This window comes from Phyllobates terribilis, unplaced genomic scaffold, assembly GCF_046119375.1.
Source record: "Phyllobates terribilis strain yellow unplaced genomic scaffold, ASM4611937v1 Scaffold_5__5_contigs__length_657084704, whole genome shotgun sequence".
NCBI lineage: Eukaryota > Metazoa > Chordata > Amphibia > Anura > Dendrobatidae > Phyllobates > Phyllobates terribilis.
This window is the reverse complement of record NW_027362765.1, coordinates 191,356,461-191,366,370: the sequence shown is the minus strand read 5'-3', so window position 1 is coordinate 191,366,370 and position 9,910 is coordinate 191,356,461. Positions and strand designations below refer to the sequence as shown.

At 43.1% G+C, this 9,910-nt stretch overlaps 1 long non-coding RNA gene across 2 annotated transcripts; it reads left to right on the top strand.

Moving 5' to 3' along the window:
* Window positions 1-344: 344 nt before the first annotated feature.
* LOC141271042 (uncharacterized) lies at window positions 345-9,021 on the top strand. Of its 2 annotated transcripts, none has more exons than XR_012321807.1 (4): window positions 345-582; window positions 5,611-5,791; window positions 7,246-7,292; window positions 8,554-9,021. It is a non-coding gene; the product is annotated as an uncharacterized lncRNA (long non-coding RNA). The 2 variants fall into 2 exon arrangements; XR_012321806.1 differs by having other exon boundaries at window positions 7,246-7,307.
* Window positions 9,022-9,910: the final 889 nt, after the last annotated feature.

The window sequence follows — 9,910 nt, the reverse complement described above, 5'->3', positions numbered from 1 at the left end:
AGCCAAATTTCATCTAATGTTTAAAGGAACCTTTAGTCAGGAAAGCCTGTAGCAAAATTTATTAGGGGCCAAAAAATGAAACCCAGCATTTGCTAATCACACCCTTAGCTATCATTATTTTTATGGCTAGTTTATACCTACTTTCCTATGGGAACATCACCTCTCAAGAAAATGGGAATCCCTTGTTTATGTTGGCATATGCAACAGATTAGGACTTATTATAAGTGAAAGGAGGACTTTATACTAACCAGACAGCAGATGGTGATAGTGTGTAAAGTTATATGCTTGCTGTAATGTGGGGAGGGAAGCTCTCAATTGTTGGTTGTTTTTTACTTCCTGTGTTTGTTTTTTCTTTTCTCTTTCCTGAATGTGTTATGTTAGCAGCACATGGACTGTGTGACACTGAATTATGTCTCATGTTTATCCAGTATGAAGTAAATACCGTTTACTCATGATATCTTGCTGATTGAAGCTCTCGTAAGTACAGTGGTGACTGTAAGAAGATGCACTCTGCGACAGTTTATTCATCAGTCCTATAAACCAAGAACAGGTCACCAGCCAGTTGGACTCAGGAATCCAGAGGTAGTATGGCAGCCCTGGTTAAATTCTTGGCCCAGAATCTTCCACCAATTTATTATTTGTCCCTTCATAGAAGTCCATCAGACATGATTTTCTAAGAGATGATAAATGAAGGGATAGCAAGTCAGAAAAAAACATGATTTCGCAAACGAGTTTCTTCTGAGGTAGGAAGATACAGGAGTAAACACAGAGCAAAGCTGGGAGGAGACAGGAGGCCCATTCAGGGCTTCACAAAGGCCTCAAACTATAGGTCATGTGAAAACATAGGAGTACAATACTTTATCTGACCATGAAAGTGGTTTATACTTACATTCTCAAAAAATGATATTCTCGCTGGGAAAGTAAGTTCTTATTTGTACAAATTTCTTTTATTAAAACCATGCAAGTTCTAACGTGGAATGTAGATGCATCAACTAATATGTCTAGAGTATAATTAAACCCCTTTATTTGGCAGACACACAGGGTGGAATACTGTATACTATTTGTTTTCCATTAAAGGAAGAGCTCTTTCCCCGGTCAGCCAAACCATGACATCAGCACCTCTCCCCAGATAGATTTGGGTATGGAACAGTTTAAGGCAGCAATGTGATGTAATTGGGTTTGTGAAGTCTCTGGCCTATGCACTAAAGTGCTGTGGATACAGTGACTGTGGTTGACATCACAGCCAAATAACAGGGGAGACCAGAGGCACATAAAGGATGAATGTGTGTTTATAGCCAGAGCCATGCATGGTAAATCATTGTAATCCAGCCTCCCTGAGCTTTAACATCTGAAGGCCAGAACCTCATGAAGTCAACTGGGGAGTGACTGGAAAGATTTAGGTAGGGATTACACAGGCACCAGTTACAAGCAAATCAGTTCATCTTTTAAGCTAGGCTCTGTTCTCATCACATCAAGGCTGCATTTAGACAAAAGTTTAAAGTGGACCCCTTGATGCTGACATATTGCTCCATCAGACTTAAACATTTAGGTTGCATTTACATGCGCTTAGTTTAGACCGTTAAACCAGCGAGATCGACAATACTGAAGTCGTTTGGCGCTTGTTTACCAGCCTCTTTACACAGGTTGACAAAGAATGATGGACACAGAATGATCACTTCCCCATACAGCATCATCTCATTAGCCGCACATCTGCAGCCAACAGTCCATAACAGTCTCACCAAGAAGGTAGCTATAGAGGACCCAGGGGACGGAACAGACGTCGCCCGACAAGGCCCACAGGTACCGGATTGGGACACTTGGTATGAGGTGCAGGGAGATGGCCAGAGAGAGGACACAGAAGGGGGTCCTGCTAAGTACTCCAGAGATACCTGAGGGTGGACCGAACCCCTCCCTGAGTGAGCGCAGCGGAAAGAAACAGTTTCAGAAATAGAGAGGACATGATGTTACAGTTACAGACAGCAGACAGACTAACCCTGGCATTTTGTGACTGGTTCAAAAGTGGAAAGTGAACTTGATGAAGTGCAGGAGGGAAGAGGATCCATGCTATTAGGAATTCGGATGATACATTTCCTGATGGATATGGTAAATTTTTCATTTGAAATATGTAGCGCCCCGAGGGTTCGGCCGCTACAGGAGTATTGCACCTCAGCCAGAGGTGTGGTATTCCACTCCCGGGTAAGGATGGAGTATGGACCAGGGCTCAGTTAGCTGCATACACCACACACACCCCATTTCCGGGGGACAGCTCTACAGTGCTCCCATTTATATAGTTATGCAGGCACATCTGACCATGTCCCTGGCTGGAGTGGGGAGGGGGGAGGAAAACCCAGTGATGTAGGAGCAGATAGGGGTTGGGTTCTGAGCATAGGTAGGAGCTCATTGGGTGCTGGTCACCTGAGCTCACACACAGAGGAGGAGGTATATAAGGCGGGCACCATCTTAGTTCAGTGTTCAGTCTGTGAGGAGAAGACAGGGAGCAGAGGCTCTGTAGGAGCTCTGCTCAGAAGGCAGGCCTAGGGTGAAGGCTGGAGCCTGAGAGGAGAAGGAGAAGTAGGCCTAGAGGAGAGGCTGAGGAAGGAGGAGAAGAAGGAACTGGACAGGAGGAGAAGAGACAGAGAAGCAGAAGGGCTCAGAAACAAGAAGGAAGAAGGGACCCTAAGGACCCAGGAAATTACCGGTGACGGGTCAGGCAAGGAAAGGGTACCGGATCCCAAGTTGGTGGAGGCAAATAATTCTCAGCCAAGAACCGGAGGTCGTGATCATATATTGGTGTGACCCCTCACTAAACCTGCTAGGAAGGCACCATATAGGATAGCGGGAAACGGTTTGCCCGCATAAATCCGCGGCAGCTGGACAGAAGTTTGGTCACTGGTGGGGCACGAGCCAGAGGAAGGACAGAAGGGGGTCCTGTGCCATGCTCCTGAATTGCCTGGGAGTTGGCCGAGCCCCTCACCTGGTGGACGCAGCACGGCTTGGGCAGTCACTACCTGTACAGAAGTGGCTTGGAGTATACGAACTGTGAGTAAAAGACCCTGGACTGCAACATGTTGTCTTTGTGCTTCTTACTTCGCCAGCACTAACGGTACTGGGACTCCCTGCACCATCACCCCCACCATCCACTATACTGCCCTGGGGCTACACTCTTCCCGTGGGGAGTTATACTATCTCAGCTGCACACACCATCAGCCTCAGGGGACTGCCTTGCAGCGGCGGTTCATAATAGTCGCAATCCACGGGTGGCGTAGTCGGACATTGCCAAACATATAGAAGACTGCCACTGGTCTGACCACCCTGAGCCACTGACCGGGTTGCCACTACTACCCCCCATCATTGCCCTGTTGCCCGGATCCGAGTGCCCCACGGCCCAGGGGGCGAGCCAAATACATGGCCAGATATTCAGCGCTGAGGTTGGTGACAGGGGCCTGAACTTTAAAACTAAGATTCAGAGGGAGCGAGAAGTGTAATCATTTTGGATTATTCTATAGTGAGGTTATTGTGAGAAGATTGTGAAGTAGGCTTGTTTGTCAAAGTTATGAGCAGTGTTATATATTTTAAAGGGGCTGTCCACTACTAGGATAATCACTTCTCATTTTCCATATTTGACCCCCCAAAAAATAAAAAAGTGTTTTCTCACCTCCCGTGCCAGCACCATTCCAGTGGTGTCAGCACTCACGTTCCTGGGGCTCACGTGTGGTTGTTGTGACATATGAGCCACTGCTGGCATCACTGTCCCCGTTTTCGGATGTATAAGTAAGGAAGAGGAAGTGAGAGCTGTGGATGCCGCTCACCTCTCCTTGAATTCTTATACGTCCAAAGGAGGAGACAGTGACGCCAGCGTTGATAAGGTTGCTGGGCTCACGTGTCATAATAACTGCACGTGAGCCCCAGGAATGCGAGTGCCGACACTGCTGGAATGGCGCTGGCACCGGAGGTGAGTATAAGCTTTTTTATTTTAACAACGCCCAATATGTTTAACAGCAAAATCAGGACAGGAGTGGTAGGAGATTGATGATGAGGGCAATGACAACTGTAAAAAGTTGCTTGCTGTTACTAACATGAAGGTTTCTATGTGTGTGATATATAGTGGTGTCTTAAGAGAGGCAACAAAACTTAACAAAGAAGGAAAGAAGGTAATGAGAGCTAATGAGAAGAGTTAGTAAAGTCATAAAGTGAGCAGAGCCTGAAGAAGACCAGGTCCAGTGTATTCCAGTCTTCATGTGTAGGAGAGTTAGTAAGCTGTGAAAGGTCTTGAGGGTAAGATAGAAGATGGGCAGCAGATGGGGAAATTAGAATATTAATGGGGATGCTAAACTTTTTCATAATAAGAGTGGGTATGTGACAACATAAAAAATGGGGAACCCAGGTTACAAAGTGATGCAAAAACGGGTGGTGTTCACCTGGACAGTGGTACACAACTGCCACTTGCACGGAGAACCCTGAATAACATGGGTTGTTTTTTAGATCAAACTACTTGCTAAGTTTCCTTCATTTTTATGGTACAACTTACAAACATTGGACATGTGTATTATTATTTAAAAGAAACAGCAGCAAAAGGCTTTAAATGATAGTATTATAGATAAAAAACGGTTTCATAATGCCAATGACATGAAACATGTCCAACTTTAAATCATCTTCATTTTCATTTGACATATAGCTCTTGACACCTATGTAATTATTGGAGACAAGCAGGCTGCTGTGCTAAACAAATTCCGCTGTAGTCAAACCGCAGCATCGAAAACAGACATGTCTTCCTTACCACAGATAACACCTGTGTGCTTGTGAATAGTTCATATGATATATGATGATCATATCTGAGTCATGGTTAATCACGAAGGTTTGGGGATGATTAAGAAGTAAGTGATATATTTTGGCTAACTTATTTATTCTCTAACTGACTTTATTTACTCTGTGTCAACCTTGTGGAATTCAAGATGTTCCCACTTGGGTATCGTCCTATCCGATGAAGTCCTTTGTATATGCGTATAGTATGGACACAAGGACCTACATATGGACTTTAAAAAATTGTCATCACTTGGCAGACAAGTATTGCATGTGAATGTCCACCATGTAATACTACATTCACAATGGTAAATTCGGAGGCTTTGGGAGCCTTTGGATCACATTTGTTTCATCTTAACTAGTTCAGCCTTCCTCATAGTGCTGTTAGCCAATGGGTCTAATATATATGTAAGAAAAATATAATATAACTGGCCATTATGATGTAGTAAGAAAAAAATTAAGACACAATATACGACGGTGAAGTAAACTAAAAATGGTAATGCAATAGTTTACTTTTCTTTCTCTACATATTCTACTCTCACTACCTGCATATACCAGTGATATTTGTATTTTCTGATACCCATACATCTTTTATTATTGCAGAGTTGGGCTTTGTATTAGCACTACCACTATTTATCATATGATATATTGTATAAGTATATGCCCATGCTCATGCCTTGTGCGTCCGTTTCCTGACGTGTGTAAATCCTCCCCTTCCCCCTTACTCTGAGTTTTCTAATAATAAAAACGTTTTGCATTTTCATTATTACCTGGGGCTGTTTGATCGTCGTTTTTGTCCTTTTTTTGTAGAGGGGAGAATCAAGGGCCATTACCATCACGCTGTGTGCCAAAACTTTATATTCTTTGCTCAATGCCCCCTCTCCTATTAAGACTGAGACCAGAGGGTGTGCTGCACTGGAGGATTCTCTGTACTCACTGTTACACCATCCATGGGACCGGAACTGACTTCAAGCAAGACAGGAGATCGTAGGTACGGGTTAACAGACTCACTTTTACTGTGAAATTCTTCCATACACGGCTGCAGTATACAGATCAAGACAAGATCTTTGGTTAGTGAAGTACCATTGGTTATGTGCCTTTCCAGTGTTCGTTCTCTTCCTGTCCTGAGACCCAACATCATCCACTTCTTCTGCGACCCAGCTGAGAATCTCCCCTCTAGGGATATAGAGGCCTCGCCTTGAGCACCTCTGACAGGCTGTGAGCCTAGGACTGTTCCAGCGTCCAGATTCTGTCTCAAATGTGTGCTCATTCTGTTCAGATTACTTGTACTAGTAAAACACTTCTTCACTGCTAATGAAGTCTGTTTTCCTGTCTGCTCAGTCTTCCTCCACACTCCGTCTCTCTCTGGATATGGAACAGACCTTACACCGGGCCTGTGCATTCGGGTCTTGAACTCAGGATTGGGGTGGCCTGACACAGACCTCCCCTAACAGCAGCCTCACTGCCTATGTCACTCTCTTACTACTGCTTCTCACTACTCACTCTCCCCTACTGTCTGCAACCCGGAATAGATTTTCTATAAAACTATATTTAACCCCTCCCAATTGATGATGCAACCCCTGGTTTAACTAACTAGTGTCTAAGCAGTGTAGTGTACTGAATCCCCCCTATCTATTGTATGGTTCCCCCTTCTGGGCAGACCTCCTGCATCCCAGGGACGGCCTTAGGCAGAACCTGTAGGAGAACATACAATAGCATACAATAATCGGCCATAGGGAATTCACACAGCAAACACTTTTATCAAAATAAATAACAGTATATGAATACATAGTAATTACCAGATAACTAAACAACTTAATAACCCCTTTGTTGCCTCAAAGTCTTCTTCAGCCACCAGCCCCCTATATTTTCATTAACACAGAAAGGCTACAGTGGTCAGATGTCTCCTGTGGTCTCCTATAGGGATGATCAATATAGAGCTAAGCTATAACTAAGTACCAACCACCTGAAAATGATGTGCCCCTTTTGTGATGACATCACAAAGGTCAGGATTTCTATCTAAATTATTTATTTGTATAGTGAGATAACTGTTGGGATTCACATCTACGTGGTTATTCTTCAATCCCTCTTCCTGCTCCGAGGTTCCCATACTGTTGTGCTGTTATGTATAGAGTACCTCGGAGTATGTTTGGCCTTTACTAGGTAAGAGCTGTTTGTATATTATCATAGCAACGCTTTGCAAAAATGAAAATATTTACCTCTCATCTGTTTGTCATTTACATAGTATATTGTTAGATATGTAGTATAGGAAACACTGCTTATGTCAGTTCTACCATACTTTTAGTCGGACAGGAAATCAATCATAAGTATATGTCATAAATAGAAATCTGTCATTTACAGAATATGTTGTGAAATATTTTTGTCTGGGCTGCAAGCAAATTTGCAAAAGGTCTTTATCAGATATATCCAATTTTGTATCTACAGTTCAAATCCATAGGAAGGCAAAGATGCAGCTGCTCACCAACCCAGAGGTACGCGGCATAGAGGTAATGGATCCAACAAGCAAAGGAATTTTCCAGCAGCAGTAGTCCTAAAATCTTGATTTGGCTTTATGGAATATCCATATACACAATCCAGACAAAGACACAGTAGTACATGATCAAATGCATTAGTCATAGAAGCCGACTAAAGGCCCCTCTACACATTAGACTAATGTTGGCTGAACCTGTCGATATTGACAGATTCGGCAGATGGTCTAATGTGTATGGGGAAGCCCGCAGACTGATGTCGGGAGATGTCAATCTGACACGTCTGATTTTGGACTGCCGATCGCATTGTTCTCCCGGTGATAAGCTGCCGAACAGAGTGTTAGCCAGTGGCTTTCCCATAGAGAACACAAGAGCGCTCCTGTGTACGGAAGAGTCGGCTGAGATGGCTGTCGACCAAATGATCAGCCAAAGCATTGTTCATAAAACAGCCATCTAATCTATATAGCCAGTCTAAGAATCATCAGCGTTCCGAAATGTGTCTGATCATGTACTACAGTGTATTTCTCTAGCTTGTGTACATGGATATTCAATAAAGTCGAATCAAGATTTTCTGACTACTGGTGCTGGAAAATACCTTTGCCTATGTATTTTTATAGTAACAGATAACAAAAAAAACATGCAAAATCTGATCTTGCTGTTTTTATTCTTTTCCATCAAGCCCAAACTTCTTGCTAACCTTCTAAATGTATGTCAGTAAAAATTAGATAACAGATGGAAGAGATTATGATTGCAGTGAGACTACATTTGGTTTGTGTGTCGTGTTACCATATAGATAGGTCTGAGCAAGACTGGTCAACAAAAGAGTAGAGTGTTTTATTCAGTATAAGATGCGTTCTGCTTTCCTTTATAAGATGCATTGAAGCACTATAAATATAGACCATTCTGGAGGTCACTCTTTAATACAGCATAACTTTGTGTATTTCCCCTATTGTTCTGGTGCTTTGTTGTTCTGATTCTGACCTTTCTTTCTACTCTACAATGGCTGACAATGTCTCAGTACAGTATGCTATAATGTTCCCACTGGTTTTCATGTAGCAAAAGATCCATATATGTGACTTATGTTTCCATATGTTTTCACAGTATATGTTTGAACATATACTATTTTTAATGGATCATCAGTGACAACATTATAACATTTGTTTTTACTGATAGTGCAAATACTAAGCTTTTATAATGGTAAATACATGGACTTGCTACATGGAAAGTCACCTTGTATGACTTTATTTTGTTCTTCTCTCCACAGTTCGAGGGTGCAGAAGCCGCAGCCAGATTATAATATTATTAGCTATGTGCACCAGATCTTTATCCAGGGAAACCTGCCTGAGGCGGCTTTCTAAGGCTGTTTTCTAATTCTGTTAACTTGCATGAGCTTTCCTGGAATGAGTTTCCATGCACTAACATAGAACATTCAGTTTCACCTTCAGCTTATTCCTGCTGGGCTGAAGTAATTGAAGGTCACGCTTGGCTCTAGGACAGTGGTCACTCTCAGTGTGTGATATGAGTAACCTCAAGGCTGAAACAGACCTATAATATTGTAAGAAACTTTTATCGAAATTCAAATAGATGTACAGAATAGAGTTTATAGATTTTAGCTGTCCTACAACAGAATGGGGAAGATTCGGCATACACCAAATATATTATGACACTTCTTACATAACATGACAGTTTCATTATTGTCTAGGCCAGTGTTTCTCAACTCCAGTCCTCCAGACCCACCAACAGGTCATGTTTTCAGGATTTCCTTAGTATTGCACAGTCAATAATCCCATCACCTGTGCAATACTAAGGAAATCCTGAAAACATGACCTGTTGGTGGGTCTTGAGGACTGAAGTTGAGAAACACTGGTCTAGGCAAAGGTAAGTGTTGGAAGGACTTCGAGTCTGTCAGGATATTCTTCAGTGACTGAGCTTTCATTTTAATGCAGGGGAATACTACTATGGGGTCCTTGCAGAGATCCAGTCCTTGCTAGTTCCATTCCCTTTGTTACTGGTGTAAGGTGGTTAATGGCCGCATAGTCGATGGGAGGTATGTTTCACACAGATGGCTATCCTCTGTGATGTAACCCGGAGTGTTGCTCTAGTGCACGTAAGCACTAAGAGGACTGATTGGTGCCCCTGAGACCGGGTTACGGGTAGTTTGGAGAGTTGGGCGGGTTTCAGCTACCCACCTCTGGGTGTGGTTAACAACCTATAAAATGGAGGCCGTTTGTTTGGCACATAGCCTGTGTGTTTGGAGGAAGAAGGCCTCCGGTGTGTTGCGGTCTCCAGACAGTGCCAGGATATTGGACGCTACCCAGCCTGTATGCCCACAGGACTGGTTAAGCAGAGACTTGCTTAAGGGAAACGTTACTTTGTTTGCCTGAACTAAAAGCTGTTTGTTTCCCTTTTTGCTTTTTGGTTTATGAAGCAATAAACCGACATGGACTTTTAAAGTAAACACGCTTCCTGTTTGCCTCCTGTCGCACCCAAGTGAGTGAAAATCCCACACTGGGTAGAAATTATCTGCGTAAGACTCTCGCATATAACCAATATTATAGTTGGCAAGATAAGATCGTTCAAGTCTCATACACTCCAGGGCCACTCCGAGAATGCCAAAAGCT